Source organism: Myodes glareolus, chromosome 5 (assembly GCF_982192425.1).
Source record: "Myodes glareolus chromosome 5, mMyoGla1.1, whole genome shotgun sequence".
Lineage (NCBI taxonomy): Eukaryota > Metazoa > Chordata > Mammalia > Rodentia > Cricetidae > Myodes > Myodes glareolus.
The window spans coordinates 90,043,792-90,060,147 of NC_142030.1; the positions used below are offsets into that span (position 1 = coordinate 90,043,792).

General features: G+C 49.9%; 1 pseudogene; it reads left to right on the forward strand.

Annotated features, from left to right (window-relative positions):
• The first annotated feature begins 14,891 nt into the window (after window positions 1–14,891).
• LOC125398172 (small ribosomal subunit protein eS27-like pseudogene) lies at window positions 14,892–15,507 on the forward strand (annotated as a pseudogene).
• Window positions 15,508–16,356: the final 849 nt, after the last annotated feature.

Here is a 16,356-nt window from a genome sequence, read left to right on the forward strand (position 1 = left end):
TTCTTGTTTCCTAAAAGGCCCCAATCCTAAGGGACATTTCCTCATTTAGTGGAAGACTTAATGACATTTAGGGAAGGTTGTCTGGAGTCCAAAAGGACAGGTCAACCCCATCTTTGTCAGGGAAACCACAGGATGGCAGATTGATCTTGGGGCTGCTTTTGGTTCGTGGTAGGCTAATAATGGCCCGTCCATTTATATAAGAGGGCTCTGTGATCCAGGAAGGTGGTACTTCTTTTGGATCTGACCAGTATCAGTAGGAACAAGAACACACACTAGCTGCTGGGTGTCTCGGGGCTCTGAATGGAGTAACAGGTAGTTGCTTTTCCTGGGATCTAAAACTAGGTTTTCAGCTTCCCTGCAACTCGGGAAACCAAGGCAGCCTAGAGTCCTGTGCGTGGTCAGCTGTTTGGGGATGATAATGTCCCTCCCAAGAGAGTCTGGGCAAGGTGCTGGCAGCTGTAGATTAAGCGTCCATCCTGGCCTCTGATAAGGTTTGGGTGGAGGAGGCCTTGGTGCTGCCAAAAGCAAGCCCCAGGAGGAAGAACCACTTCTGTGGGTCTGGCACTGGTTCCTGTAGCTTTTGGTAAGAAGGGATACCAAGGACTCAAGAGCCCTGGTTCCCAGGTCCGCACTAGCATTCCTGACCTCATGACATTTTTGCAATAGGGTTTGTGGTTGAGAGGGGAAATATATGGTTTGTAATTCTTTTCTGCAAGTAACTTGGTAAGTTTGGAAAAGTTATTCAGTTTTTCTTGTCTTAGAAACTAGCAGAGTGAGCTGAGCATGGTGAATTATGTTATAATCCTAGCTCTTGGAAGGCTGAGGCGGAAGGATAACCATGAGGCTAGACTGGACTACAGAGTAAGATTCTGTCTCAGAAAGAGAAAGATGGAGAGGGGAGAGGAGAGGGAGGAGGGGAGAGAGATGGGGGAGAAGGAGAGATTATATATATATATATATATATTAGATTATATAATATATATATATTAGATTATATAATATATATATATATATTAGATTAAATGTCCCTGTTCTTTTCCTTAGTCTAAACCATCCTTGCCTGCCACCTTGGCAGACACTGGAGGCCAAATGAGAACCATTACCATCATTCTTTTCAACTAGGTAAACCGAAAGTTCACTAAGGTGGGAATGGAGTCAGGGGTCCATCTCTAGCTTACATCACACTGCTGCTTTCTAAGGTTCCCATCCCCAAAGACAATGAGGGGGACATGCATGGAAGTTGAGAATGGAGACATAAGAGCCAGGGGAGTCTATTTCAGGTCTACTCCCTGGCCACTGACTGGGCAAGTGGCCAGCATAGCTTAGTCTCCCCAGGTTTGGAGTGGGATTTCGAATGCAGCCCATTTCAATAAGTCACAAAGATGACATTCACCCTACCTGTTGCTTAGACCAGTTCTACTACTCAGTGAATAAGAATTCCCATTGCTAATGGAAGTTAACCTCATCTCTCAAGGGCCCTGAATTGATCTTGAGGTCAGTGTCAAATAAAGTAATTGAATCTGCTAGTATCTTCAGGTGTGATTGCAGTTAATACAATCCTGCGGCCTCTCCTTCAGCCTTTGTTTGAAAGTCCACTTACTTCTAGAACCCTGGCAAGGGTAACTCGAAAGTAGGCACACTGATTGGATGACCTCTGCCATTTTCCTGGAAAAAGCACGGTGCTCTTGCTACTCACTGGGCCCCTGACCAGGTTGGCTGACTCTATGGGCCTGCTTGTGGATTAATATCAAACCAGCTACGTGCTAATTCACACACAGAGTGGGTGGGGAAGGGGTTCTCCAATAGCAGCTTCCCCTGTCTGTGGACTCACACCCACATGCTCTCCCTTCCCGGAAAGGAAATAAATGGAGAAGGTGAGTCGGGCAAGCCTGAGCTCTCTGGCTTTGTTTCCTCACTATGTCTTTGCAGAGTTGGCAAAGAAACCATCTCTGTTCAGTCTAACAGGCTGCCAAGCCTTGGGATACTGATCTCCCGCAGGACTGTGCCCTGGATGCGTGACCTTTCCCCTGCTTTGATAGCCTGGCTATCAAAAGTTCCAAGTTATTTTTTTTCCCAGCAGAAACCCGGCCCTACCACTTACCACCCTCATTCCCACAAACAAGGGCGGGCCTTAGCTCAACCCTTGTCCACTAAGCCGGACAGGCTGTCTGGAGTACATCAGATAAGAGGCTGTAACAGCCGGGTGGGTTGAATAAGTGCTGCTTTATTTACCAGCACTCGGGGAGAGGGCGTTTAAACTCTGATGGACATCAGGCAGTAAATGAGTGAAGACAGCTGGGTAGAGACTGGAGCGAGCCTGGAGAGTGAGCCCCAGCCTTGTTATAACAGGGCCTCCAGTCCTTGGCTCTAGTCCACTGTCATCATGCAAAAGAGACCATGATACAAGATTCTGTGGCTTTATTTGTTTGTTTGTTTGTTTGAAACAGAGTCTCAGGTATCCCTGGCTGGCCTGGAGTTGACTATGTACCCAAGGGTGAACGTGAACTCCAGTTGCTCCCATCTGTGTCTCTTAAGTACGGGGATTATAAACATAGGCTGGGGATTAAACCCAGGGCTTTGTTCATGCTAGCCAAGCACTCTCCCATCTAAGTTACGTCCCATCCAGTCCATGGGTGTTTGTTTGTTTGTTTTGCTTTTTTGACAATATATATGCGTAGGACCCTGGGGTATGACCTCTGATGCATCCAGAAATGAAGAGGTGGGGGGGTTCCTTCTCCAGCCCTCACAGGAGGAGGAAGGTTCTGTGGTGAGGACATTACCAGTAGACTGACAGGTACTGATCTCCAGAGAGGTGCCTCTGACTCCTTCCTAATGGAGCTAAAGATACACAGGGGCCTACCTCTGCTTCCCCTAGGACATGGGAAGCAGCTTCCTCCATGTTTACCTGGTGCCCATTCACCTCTGTAAGAGACTGTGGGCTCTGAATCTTTGCCCAAGGAATGTGCCAACTTCTTCTGTTCACCCACTGATTCCTGTGAACTCACACCTCAGACAATTTCTCTGTGACATCTCCTTGGTAGGATACACGGCTTTCCTCTGGGTTCTCAGTAGGCTCACTTCTCACCACTGGCCCTTGTAACTTGGAATCTGCAGGAAGCTAGAACACAACCTGGTCCTTGCCTGACCGCTGTCTGGTCCTTCGCAGGTGCCGGTGAATACTGATTGGGGAGTGAAAGTTGTAGGTGACCAGAGTAGAGAAAGGCAGATGAAAATAATTTAGATCAGAAATGATCTTTAAAAAAGAAAATGAAGCCCATTTGGGATTGGTCATTATTAGTACATTTCAGCTCAAAATATCCGGGACTCACTGGGAGCCTGTGACCACATCTTATTAAGAAAATTTAGGGCTTTGAATCTCGCTGTCTCTCAGAACTTAAGAGCCTATTATTGACACATCATAATAAGCCTTAGTTATCCATTAACTCCCTAAGTACATTCACACAGTAATCACCAGGAGAGAAGGCTAGGCAGCTCCGGGGAAGGTCTCTGACTTTGGCTGTTGAAGGCTGAATAGCTGCAGCACCCTGTTCGGTCCCCAACAGTTTCCTCTCCACAGCTGATCTGGACTAGCCCCTGAGAAATGGGAGGCCTTTCTGCTGGGCTGGTAGGAAATGGCAGTGATGGTGAGGTCTTTGGCACCCCTGTCTCGTGCCTTCCCTGCTGTGGGTCTCGGCTTTCTCAGTTTTAAGGCAACTCACTGTGTGAGCCACTCTCACAGTTCCGGTTCTGTTTCCAGATGGAATGGGGAATCTCTGAAACCTGTCGCATTCCCTGACAGCACAGAGTCCAGATCTTGCCCCTGTTGCTCCCAAGCACCCTGGCAGCCTCTGCTGGGGCTCCTGTGCCCCACTTCCTGCCAGGCCAGCATCTTGGGACAAGCCCAGATTCTATCTCACTGTGTCATTTTCCCCCTGTTACCTTTCTTTGCCATTCTAAACCTGTGAGATGGCAGTAAATCCAAGGCCAGAACCCTTCTCCTTGTTACATCTTTTCCTGTCTCTGTTTCTCCAGAGTAGGGGTTCTCAACCTTCCTAACGCTGTGACCCTTTAATTCAGTCCCTCGTGTTGTGCCGACCCCCAACCATAAAATTATTTTTGTTGCTACTTCATAACTAATTTTGCCACTGTTTTGAATTGTAAATATTTCTGGAGATAGAGGTTTGCCAAATGGGTCGCAGCCCATAGGTTGAGAACCCCTGCACTAAAGCCCTGTGTGTAAGTCCTTTCTTCCTTTGTCAGTGTTTGTGTGGCACAGGGGTTCTTTCTTTTGGAGTCTGAGCACCTCCCCTGTATACCCAGGCACTCAGTCTGATGCCTTGCAATGCCATGGTCCCAAGCTCTCTGAGATACAATGACCTTGACCACAGAGGAAGAAAGCAAAGCCCTTGTGACCAGAAGGGGAGGGTGGGCATGGTCTTAAAGCAGAGTGTATCGCTTGTTCCTTCCTCTACTGCCTCTTCTGCTACCTGCTCTGAATAACTCCACCGTCTGCTGTATATGTGTTCTTAGCTCAGGGCTCAGGAAAAATGCCCATACTCTCAGAACACAGCCTTGCTCCAGTCCTTTACGATACGTATACATTTGATTATTGTTTGAACTTACAACAAATGCAGTTAGTCCGTACTTGTGTTTTGAGACAGTCTCATGTTGCCCTGCCTAGCCTTGAACTCAATATGTAGCTAGTGATGACTTGGAACTTCTTTTCTAGCCTCTACTTTCTGAGGACGAGATTACATTTGTGCACCACCATTCCTAGCTTATGTGCTGGGGATTAAGCCAAGGGCTTCGTTCATGTTGCCAACCAGATGAGTGTCTACCAGTTGAGTCCTCTACCACCTGAGCTACACCCCCAGCTTCTGGTAACACTTCTTACATTGTTTTGTGCCGATGTACGGCGGATCTACAGGTTGGGGGCCTTTCTCCAACTGTCACCATGGGCATCTCCACGACAGGAGCCATGGTCTTTTATTTTCTATTCTACCTTGTGTCTGGCCTACCACTTTGTGCAGAGCAGGCCTCAGCACACTGGCAGCGGAGTGAAAAGGTAAAAATAACCACGTATGCCCACAGGCAGTTCCAGGGCCTGCTCTTGTTCTCCTGTCCTCCCATACTGGGGCTAAAAGAGACTTTTTTCCCTCTGGGAAATTTTTCTAAGAAAGGCGAAGGGGTGCCATAAGCTGAGTCTGCCTACCTGTGCACGCAGGGTGCACGGTCTCACCAGAGCCAACATCTTCTGGGAGGACGGTGGTGGCAGAGCCTCCTTTGATTGTTTCGGTTCAGATTGCTCAGTCCTGAACCCCAGCTAGAGATAACAAGCAGCGAATGAGCAAATAGGGGTGGGAATCCGGACGAATGAGCTGACGAATACATGGACTTGCACTCCTGGAGGAGCTTTCATAGAACGTGGGCTCATTCCTTCCTCAGGGAAGCTGTTTTCATGCTTGGACTTAAAGAGGCTCAAAATCAGAGGCTGGGGTAAAATCAGAGCTATGAAAAGCCCTCCAAGGAGTCTTTCTGTATGGTTGTTCTTGTCCTGGTACTATGAAAGCTGGTGCCCGAGAGGGACGTTCTCTTTGTGTGTGTGTGTGTGTGTGTGTGTGTGTGTGTGTGTGTGTGTGTGTGTGTAAGGGTGGGGGTCTGGGGTGGTGTTCAGCTGTCAGTTCTCAGCAGCTGGTGGATGCCAAGAGCAGTACAATGAAGCACTCGGCCCCCTCCCCCAACCGTATATCCCCAAACCCTTTTTTCTCTTGGGCGGCACTCCCTTGCCAGCTGCCCTCTCCTCCAGGTGTTTCCTGTGCCCTCTCTATTTGCTGGCTGGAGTGGGGAGGGAGTCTGGTCTGGTTTCTTGTTAGCCAATGGCAGCCCAGCGTAGGAGGCCGTGTTGCTGTATCTGGGGAGAACAGACCACAAACAGCAGCTGCCTCTTGGCACCTGACTTTCAGAGAGCATGTAAACAATGATGGGTAAGAAGGAAGACCAGGGCAGGGCTGCTGGTGAGTCACTCGGGAGGGAGGGAGCATTTTGTAACACTCCTGTTCACAGCTCTGATCCCCAATTTCCCTCTCTAGAGGGAAAGGAGGGGTCAGGGCCTAAAGTGGGGGTTACCCCCAAGGACCGTAACATTTATTGAGTCAAATCCTGGTGTAAGAAACCCAGGGATTTGACTTAATAAATACCAGGTCACCCTCCTCGTCCTTCTGCCATGAAATGGATGGAGTCGCCTGCAGGAGATCCTGGCAAAGTCTCAATATTCATAATTCATGCCTTGAAATACCTAAACGCTTGCCTACCTCAATTCCAAACCTCATATCCCAGCCACCGCTGGGTTTCTCCCCAGCCACTCACTCAGGCAGGCAGGGAAGCCATATGAGCTGAAACGATACATAAAACCTCATGATAGTTTCACTTCTGCCTGTGATCCAGCTGGGCTGTTAAATCCGAGGGACCAGGGCTGTGGGTTTGGATACCCCCTTGTGTCTGTAGTGCTTGCAAAGGGCCTGGCACTTAGTAGGTCCTCGGCAATAGTACCGTGGTTGAAAACATAACCACAGAAACCAGAGCAGCACATGACAGAAGTGAGACGCACATCTCATTAAATCCTCAGAGCGACCCTGTGGGGCTGGCACTGTATCTGACAACCAGAAGACAGAGGCTCAGCTCGAGCAAAGTATCCACAGGCGCAGCGCTAGGAAATACAGGACTACCTAGATAAACAGAAGCAGCAAACAAGGAAGAGGAGGGGGAGGAAAGACAAGAGGCAGAAAGCAGGAGGAAAGGAGATTAAAATGAAGCTTCTAATCATCATTAGCGAAGCCACACTGAATCCAGGCTTTCTCCCGTTTCTCCCTGCCGCTCCTAGCCTTCAGGTCTGAATGGCAGGGACCTTTATCCCACAGCGTAGTGTACTCCCTGCAGGTAGTACACAGAAGGGAAGCAGTCTGGAATCTAAATCACACATATCAATTATGCCCAGGCTCAGACTGCTACTTATTGTAAAATTGCTACCATTTCTTTAGTGATTTTTATCTTGCTGCTGGGGATTGAACCCGGGGCCTCCTGAATGCTAACAAGCTCTACCACCTTCCTATATCCTGGACTCTTTAGACATTTTGTTAGTTTATTTGTTGTTTGCTTGGAGGGGGAATCATTTGAGACAGGGTTTCCCTGTGTAGCCCTGGCTGTCCTGGGACTCACTCTGTAGACCAGGCTGGCCTCGAACTCACAGAGATCCACTTGTCTTTGCCTCCCGAGTGCTGGGATTACAGGCATGTGCCACTATGCCTGGTCTTGTCAGGTTCTTACAGTCAGAAGCCATTGCGTCCTCCCTTGGCCACATCTTTGGAAGTGGTAGTGTGTGCTTGTGTATGAGTGAGTGAGTGTGCTTGTGTGTGTGGTGTGCAGATGTACGCATGTTCTCTATAAAGTTGTCTTTGTTTATCTGTCCTAATTCAGCCTGAACAGAAGGTTCATGAGATCAGCCCTGACATTGCTCAATACCTTCCACAGTGTCTGTGTCAAACACAGGGCAGAGCATGGTGCTGAAGCAAGGACTATGGCGAGCAGGGTGTCTGTTCTAGGCTTGTCATAGAGTTTCTCTTTTGCCCTTTGACTCATTCCAGTTGGAAAAATCCTTGTCTAACACAGACCAGCCAACTGGACAGATTGATTGCTTCACCGCAATCAGGAATTTCAGCTCCTGACTTCCCGGTCCTAATGCAAAACACAGAAGCTCCTGTGTTCATTGTGACCCACTTCCTTTCTTACCAGTCTGCTCAGGGTGGAGGCTTAGGGCCCGTGGCTTCTCTTGTTTTTACAAAAGGCAAATAACCTCCCTGTCATAGCCACTGATTGGCTAATAGGCTTTCCTGTTGGTACCACCCAGGGGGGGAAAGAGAGCACTGCTTATGTGCTAAGACAAGATTCAGAGATAGCTAGCAGGGTTCAGCAGGATGTCAATGTACTTATTAAATCATGGTGTTCTGTGAATTTGAAGGTTGAGGAGGATTATGTCAGAGCCCAGGGTCCACACAGGGCTGGGTGCACATGACAACTTGAAAGACCATATATATATGGTTTCGAGTTTCAGTCCTTTAGCTGGCAAAGAGTGTCTTAAGGACAGAGCCTCTTAAGGGCAGAGATGGATCTTTGCGCAATTTGGGGTTGGCAGGGGGAGAGAACCCAAGAATTGGTCCTCAGGATGTTGCCAGTCGGAAGGAGGTGGCAGGATAATTACACACAAAAGTACCGGACCCGAGACACTGACTCTTCGGGCTTCAGCACAGGATGATGGCTCTAAGTGCTGCCGTCATTGCTGGACCAGGGGATGACCAGGGTCGGGTGAGGTTAGCTTGTGCAGGGTTGGGAAACAGATGTCTTGAGAAGTCCCTTCGCAGGAAACACATCTTCAGTGTCTTAATGCCGAGACTAAAAACCCAAACCAGCTTAGACACCTCCACTGTGGTCGAAGCAAACGATGGGTGGTCAGTGTGGGCAGAAGCGAGGGACAGATGCTAGCTCAGAGGAGAGCCACCGTGGCAGCTTGCACACCCCCCCCCCCCCCCCCCACAGTTCAGTCAGTCTGCGGGAGCAGCCGGGTATTCAGGCCGGAGCTCGTGGGCATCGAGATGATAACTCACACCCCTTTGATTTGGAACAGTTTCGTCTCATTGTCGTCGTTACTGATTTTTGGTTTGGGGGGATGGAACCTGGGGTCTTGCCGGTGTTAGGCAAGCTCTCTGACACCACTGAAGGCAGACAAAGGCGGAGCTAAGAATCTGGGATTCAGGAGCCTGGTGTGAGGCGCTGGCTCTGCCTGTGCTCTCTCCAAGGTGTTTCCATCACCTTTCTTTCATTTTGGTCACTTTGCAAAATGACCAGGGAAGGATTCTGAAGACTATTTAAAGTGCCATACCTGTCCCCAGATAGTGTGAGTGTGTGGACAATGAGAGCAAAGCCCCGTTTTCCCATAGCCTGTCTGCTGTTTAGAGTATTGGATCGCACTGCAGCTGCTTTGCCACGCTGGGAGGTATCAGAGTGGGTGCTGATACCCCGGGGTTCAGAGGAAACTGCAACTCTGACAGCCTCGTGATGACTGGTCTAGAATTATGCCGCAAGCAGAGGGTGAGCTGAGAAGGAAGCCTTCCACTCTTGGCCTTCTAGACCATTCCCACCACCACACTGTTAGTTAGCTCTCCATCTGCCCCTCAGGGCTTGGGTTTTCCATTTAACCTATTTCTGAAGCGGCAAAACAATGCAGGTCAAGGGATTTTCTCGCAGCGACAGCCTGAGAACACAAAGCCCAACGACTTGAGGCTTAGTGAGCTGCCCCAGACCGCGGCCCCTCTTCCCAGAGGCCCTGGCTCTCCTTAAGGCTGGCCAGAAGCCGAGGAGAAGCGTGGGGGCAGAGCTCCCCAGAGGCGCACAGATGGGCAAGCTGGGCCCATCATCGGCCATTCAGCAACCTTTTTGTTTGGCAGCCAAACAGCCAGCGTCAGCTAGCCTGCCTCTCACCTTCTGGGCCTTACCCCCATCCCCCCGCCCCCCACCAGGGTGGAGAAAGCGGAGAGTTCCTGAGCCACCCGGCCTTCCTCCTTTACGTGGGGTGGGGAGGAGGATGAAAGACGGCCTGCAACTGGTGCGGGGTAACTGTTACCATCTGTCTAGTGGGACGTCACCAGGGAGGGTCTTGCCCATTCACTCTTCACGCACCGCTGGGCCCCGGCCTTTTGTCGTTGGGCCGGGTGGCTGCGGGAGGGAGGGCAGCCGGAGGGAGGCGCACAGTTCTTTTGTGTCTAGACTAAACTTTAAGCGACTCGCCAGGGTTATTTGCATGAATGAGGAGGCTGACCAAGCCCCACGTTGCTCAGGTGATTGACAACTCCTAGTCTCACTTTGGCTAAAACCGAGAGGAAGGCAGTGGTCCTAGTTCCTCCACAGAGGCTGGTAATGCTGGTCTAACCCTCCCTGGGTCTTCGGTCCCATCCTTTACCAAATGAGCGTGTAGTGGACCTTCTCCCTCCCTACCCCTCACCCCCCACCCCCGGACTGTGCTTGGCAGACGGGGCAGAAGCAGGAGAAAGGCCCTATTAGCCATAGGCTGGCAGCTGAGCTGGGGGTGGGGGGAGCTGAATAGCGGTGGTGGGGTTGGCAGCTCTCCAGTCCAGCTTCTGGCCTTTGAATAACACCCCGGGCCTGGGGCTGGGATCAATGCAGGGGAAGCTTTGGGGCATTTAATTATTTAAAGGTCTCAATAAAGGATCTAAGTCCCGAGGAAGGGGGGCAACAGACAGATGGTGTGCCCCGTGAGCTGGGAAAGGGTGCAGGCTGGAGGGAGTAGGGAGGGGCATGCTAGAGAAGGGAAAGGGGAGAAAGAGAAGGCTTGTAAAATGGGACTGCCTGCCAAGTTCTCAGGCACTCCTGCTACCTTTGCCTACCATGCCTGGGCTTCCAGGTTGGTGCCTGCCCTATTTTGGAAAGAGACAACAAAACTGCGCAGTTTAGGGGAGCATTTCTGACCCTTGGGGGATGTTCTAAACTGGCTCAGTTGACCAGGACAGGGCATATAGGTGAGAAGATTGCTCTAGGCTTCTTCTTCTTTTTTAAAATAGTGGTAAAATTCACTAACACAAAAAATCGCTTTTCCTCCAGTCCTCTCCCCATCTTCCTTCCCACTGCTCTGAGTGGGGCTGGACCTTGCTCCTAGGGACTTCTACAGAGATAGGGAATGAGCCCCCTCGCCCACTTTCTGAGACAGTGTTTCTCTGTGCAGTCCTGGCCTGGGTCTTCCTATGTACACCAGACTGGCTTTAAACTCACCGAGCTCTGCCTGCCTCTGCCTCCAGAGTGCTAGGATTAAAGGCTTGAGCCATTGTATCTGGCCGAGTCACACCTTTCTTGGCAATACTGGAGGAAAGGCTACTTTGCTGAGGAAGGGAGACAAAGTCTCACTAAGTTAGCCCAAGCTGACCTCAAATTCATGGCCCTCCTGCCTCAGCCAACCAGGAGCTGGTATTACAAGAATCGCACTGCCACACCTGACCTGACAGGAAGGTTACAAAGTGACAGTGATGATTAAGATCAAGATTGAAAGGGGTCCCCCAGAAAAGACATACATTCACCTCCTACTGTGCCACTTACAGCTGTGACAGGAGACAAGATATACAGCTTCTTAATGGTTTTGACGCAAAGATAAAAAGTTTCTCTACTGGGATAGGCTGATAGCTACGAAGCACCCAGAATAGTGCTCGCTCACACTAAACTCAATAACTGCTATTAAATATTGATATTGTTACCATCACCCGGTCACCGAACTTGTACATAAGGTGAGGCAGTAGAGACTGAAACAGGGATTTAGGAATTGGGTGTGAGGCCAAAGGAGTATTTTGCAGCGGTGTAGGTTTGTCTCAGTCATCCCGCCTGTTAGGGATGGCGCTCTGGCTGGAAACTCGCTCTTAGACTATTCTTGTCCCTTAGCCCTCTTGTCACGCGCACTCTTCTTCACCTCACTAGCTCAACCAGCAGTCTGTCCTGGGACTTGCGGCACTTTGGGCCAGACTCTTGCTTTGTAGCATCCCCAGCATTGCTAGTTGGATTTTGAGATGGGATAGTCAGCTTAACTGGTTAGGCGTCTTGCCATTTAAGCCTCCTATTTTCCGAGGCCTTTAGCCTGTCCAGTCCTGCCCATAGGGGTCACTTGGTCTTCATTTTATAGTCGGATGGTGGGGGACCTAAACTTGTGAGTTGGTGGAGTCCGCACCTCCCCACGGAGACAGTTCTGTCTTGCTCAGAGGTGAGGCGGCGATGACGATGTTTTTCAGCTGGGACAGCTGGGCACCTGGCAGTGCCTCCACCGGTTGCTTTGAATCAGATCTGCCCAGCGAGGGAGAGCAGAGGGGAGGAGGGCAAGCGCAGGCTGGGGCAGCAGAGCAGGCAGGTGTCTGTTCCCTGCCTCCAGGCTCTGTAACTAGGGTGGAGCCCGCGGCCTCCCACCCTCCTCCGTCAGTCCCTACGGTAGCATCTGGCTAGGATTTAAAGTACTGAACAGGCTTGCAAAGCTGCTTTCCTTGCTCAGCAACAACACTGGGGCTGCAGCCTCCGCCCGGTCTGGGGAAGCTCCGCCTTGGTAACAAGCTTCTGACTGGCTCGTCTAGTGACGAAGCGGGCCAATCAAAGCTTGCGGGGGAGGTGGGTGGGGACCCTAGGTTTGAGAGCGTGGGTCGCTCTTCACTGGGCAGCGCAAAAAACGACCTTCCAGGAAGGGCGGCGACGGCGGTGCCTCCGGTGCGCTCCCACTCTCCCCTCCCCTGCCACCTGCTGCCCGAGTCGCTAAATCCCTGAAGCTTGAACATTTCCACACTTTCTGACTCTCCTCGAAGTTCATAGACGGCCGGACCCGCCCTTTGTGAGCAACCCGGAAGCTCTGGGCTCTAGAACCTCTAACATTTCCAATCCCCAGTCCAGAGCGCGCCTGGACTTGGCATTGCTTTCCCAGGTTCCCTTCCTGGGCCCTTTTCGTTGTCTTGAACGTCGGTGGTGTTGGTGGTCACCCGAGCACCCCTCTCGTTACTGTTAGTCACCCTCTAAATCCACATAACAAACTCTGCAACTGGGATCCTGTAATAGTGAATTGGTTTCTGAGAACATCGGTGGGTAACTTTGTAAAACAAAGTATCTCTCCCTCTTCCCTCTTTCACTGCGACCTACCACCACGTGCTGCCTTTGCTGGGAAAGCAGGAGGAAGGTGGCCCAGGCCACCCGGGGAACACCAGGGAGCCTGGACTTCGGCACCAGGACATCACCCTCACTCCCAGCGTTTGTAGCAGAGTGTGCTGCCTCTGTGCCGCCTCTGATGAAGCTGGCTCTGAGACTTGCGAACCACGGATCCATCAGACTGTGGGGCGGGGCGGGGGTGGGGGGAGGAATGGAAGGTGGTGATGCTTCTGAGATCCAAGTCTTGAGTCAGGCCGTCACTGAGGTAGATCCTGACACCAAAAGGACACCCGGAGCTTTTGGGTTTGGGCACATTGTTCTCTCTGCTGGTCACTCAGCTGGGATGAATGTCAAAACACTACATGGAGTCATTTGAATCTTTTCAGGTGTGCTGTAGTATTTTCAGTAAACCTGGGTTAATGACAACAAAAATAGCGTGTGTGTTCCCTAACCCCATCATACATAAATACATAACAACCACACGACTCAGGATTTAGCACCAGATAAAGATTTGAGAGACAGGTGACCAGGATTTGCTTCCAGTCCTCTGCCACTTGCTGCCTATGTTATTACCCTAAGCAACATGTAACCTTTCTGAGCTGTGGTGCCCCCTGCGTAAAATACTAATAATGGCACCTACCTTCTAATAGTATTGTTGCAAAAGGCCCATTACGCAATGGCCACGTGAATAAAGATCTTACCTTAGCTGTAATAATAAAGGAGGCCGTTTTCCTTTCTCACGTGTGGTCAGCTTTCCTTTGAGGTTTAGGTGCTAGGAAGGAGACTAGATTCTAGGGACATTAAAATTTTCTATTAATAAAGTAATAGAAGATCCAGGACAAAATATAGTAAAAATCTTTACACGTCGACATTCTAGCATAGATCCTGCTTTGATATCTCCCGGCAAGAAAGAGCTCCTTTTCCTCAAAGCCTTTATCCCCCCTCAAATTCTTCCCTCTCAAAACTTTTAGAGCGGCAAGTGTCTGACAACTTGATGGGTCTCCTCCTCCTGCTGGTCAGTCCAGTATGCTGCGTGGGCTGTCCTTGAACTTGAGATTCTCTGCCTCAGCCTCCCCAAGTCTGACATTATCAGTGTATCACATGCCTTATTTATTTACTAGTATTTGTATTATTTACATTATTTTAATAGAACTTAACATTGCCTTTTTAATCACGGACCCCTGAAGTGAGCTCTCAGTGTGTGTGTGTGTGTGTGTGTGTATGTGTGTGTTTACACTGGCACCAGCATATGCCGAGCACCTGTTTAGAGTCCCTTCTCACCTGGAGACTTACCCACTGCGTTCTTTTGTCTGTTCTGAAACAGTACACAAACTTTCCTCCGTGCACACGGAGATGGGCTAGTCACAGCTCACAAACTCCTGGCCGTTATCCAATTCTGTTACCTGTCGGCTCTGCTGAAGTCAGAAGTGGACCTCTGTTGCTGGTTTGTATTACCAGAACAAAAGCCAGAATGTGTCTGGGGTACCTGTTAAGGCTTGGTGACTGGGGACCAGAAGGAGAACAAGGAGCACACAGCTGTGGGACAGAGTTCCCGCGGAGTCAGTGGATCTGTGTTTCAGGGTTCAGTCTGTCTTTAGGAGCAAGTCAATTAAACATACTAGGTGTCAATTACCATTTCTGTAAAGTAGAGTAAATGTATCTGTTTCCTTACTGCATTGACATTTTAGAAAAGACATGGGCCACAAAATTAAAAGCACTTTTTATATACTTGGAAAAAATGTATATATATCCAAGTATATAAAATATATTTTTTTCAAAGAGAAGTATGTGTGAGAAAGGATCATGGGCCAGTAAATCCACTTACTATTCATCATTCTTTTTGTGAGACCCAAAAGAATATGATCCCATGGGTGTTATTAAAAACTCATGAGCACAGCTCTGTGCTAACTGCTGGGGGAGCATTTGGAGGACTCTCATATGACACGATTCCTGCCTTTAAAGAATTTACAGTCCCAGTTGCTCAACTAACATATGAAACATTGATGTGTGGTATTGGCTGTGGCTTTAAACAATGGCTCTCCAACATAGCCGGTTCTGTCCTCCCATGAAAGGGTCATCCAGTGATGGGACAGTGGAGCCCTCAGGTGGCTGTCCCCACTCTAACCATCGCTGTCCTGTCCCTTTGTCTCCTTTTCTGTTGTTGGTTGAGCGTGAACTTTCACGTAGCGTCTCAGGGTTTGGACTTGAGTAGTTTCGATGTACTGACTTTTGTCTCTGCCTCACCTGCGGGGCTGCCTTCCTTCTGGGATAATGTTGATACCCCTTTCCCGTGTTTGCTCACCTGCACCTGCCTGCCACCGGTGTTCATGAATGCCACTGCAGTCATTGCAGCTGCAGCAGCTGCTCTCGGGAGGGCCCTGGGCTGAACACTAGGGTGCTACTGTCCCTCCATCCCCGGGAAAGAAGGGTCAGCCTTTCCGGCTGTGACAACCTCCCTATGAGAATTTGCCTCTCGCAAAGGATCTCCTTCATCCCTCTCCAGAGGAGGAAAAGAAGAAACACAAGAAAAAGTGCCTGGTGCAGAGGCCCAATTCCTACTTTATGGATGTGAAATGCCCAGGATACTATAAAATCACCACGGTCTTTAGCCATGCACAGACAGTAGTAGCCTTGAGTGTCGGCTGCTCCACTGTTCTCTGTCAGCCTACAGGCGGGAAAGCAAGACTGACAGAAGGATGCTCCTTCAGGAGGAAGCAGCACTGAAAAGCACTTGATTTGAGATGAGTGGGAACCATCCCAATAAACACATTTTGGATATATATATATATATATATATATATATATATATATATGTCATCACACACACACACACACACACACACACACACACACACACTTCTACAAGAGGAAGGGTGCCACATTGCCCTTCTAATCCGTGCATCCCCCAAGGGCAGGCACTAGAAAAGGTGCAAGCCATTCAACCTTCCCCACAGCACCGAGAAGGGGAATGGGTCTTCATGGTGGAGGGATCTAGTCTGGGCTGGGGCAGAGGAGCTGCTTTGTTGCTCAGTGCTCTGCTGGGCACCCGCCTTGGCAACCCCAGAGAGGGGAGAAACTGACAAAGACTTAGCATCAGCGACGAGAAGGAATAGACCAGGGTAGTTGCTTTGTGCTTGTTTGCTTTTTAAAACAGAAGAGGAAACATTCCAACTAAAAGAAGCATCAATACCAAGTCACACCCCTCACAGTGGCAATGTCTGAAGCAGTATTTGGCACTGGAAAGGAGTCCGGACATGGGGCTCCCAGGTCCAACTGGTGTGAGTTGCATATTTGTAGTGACTGTGAAGAGTCACTGAAGGCAGCTAGTGAAAGCAGTCTCCTCCCCTTCCCCCACCCTCCCGTCCCCCTACCCCTCCTACCCCCGCTGTAGATGCCAGAGAATCTTAACCGCTGGTGCTTTTGCCCTCCAGAGAACATTTGGCAACTCAAGACACTTTGATGGTGTTCACTGGGGTCGGGGTGGGGATGAGGGTTGCGGGAGAGGGGATAAGAGGGAGGGTAGAGTGGGTGGGCACTGCTGATACCTAGTAGATAAGGCTTCTTTCAAAAACCCTGGTGAGACCCAAATGCAGGGATAAAGAGATGTCACTGCTCCAGCTGAACTAG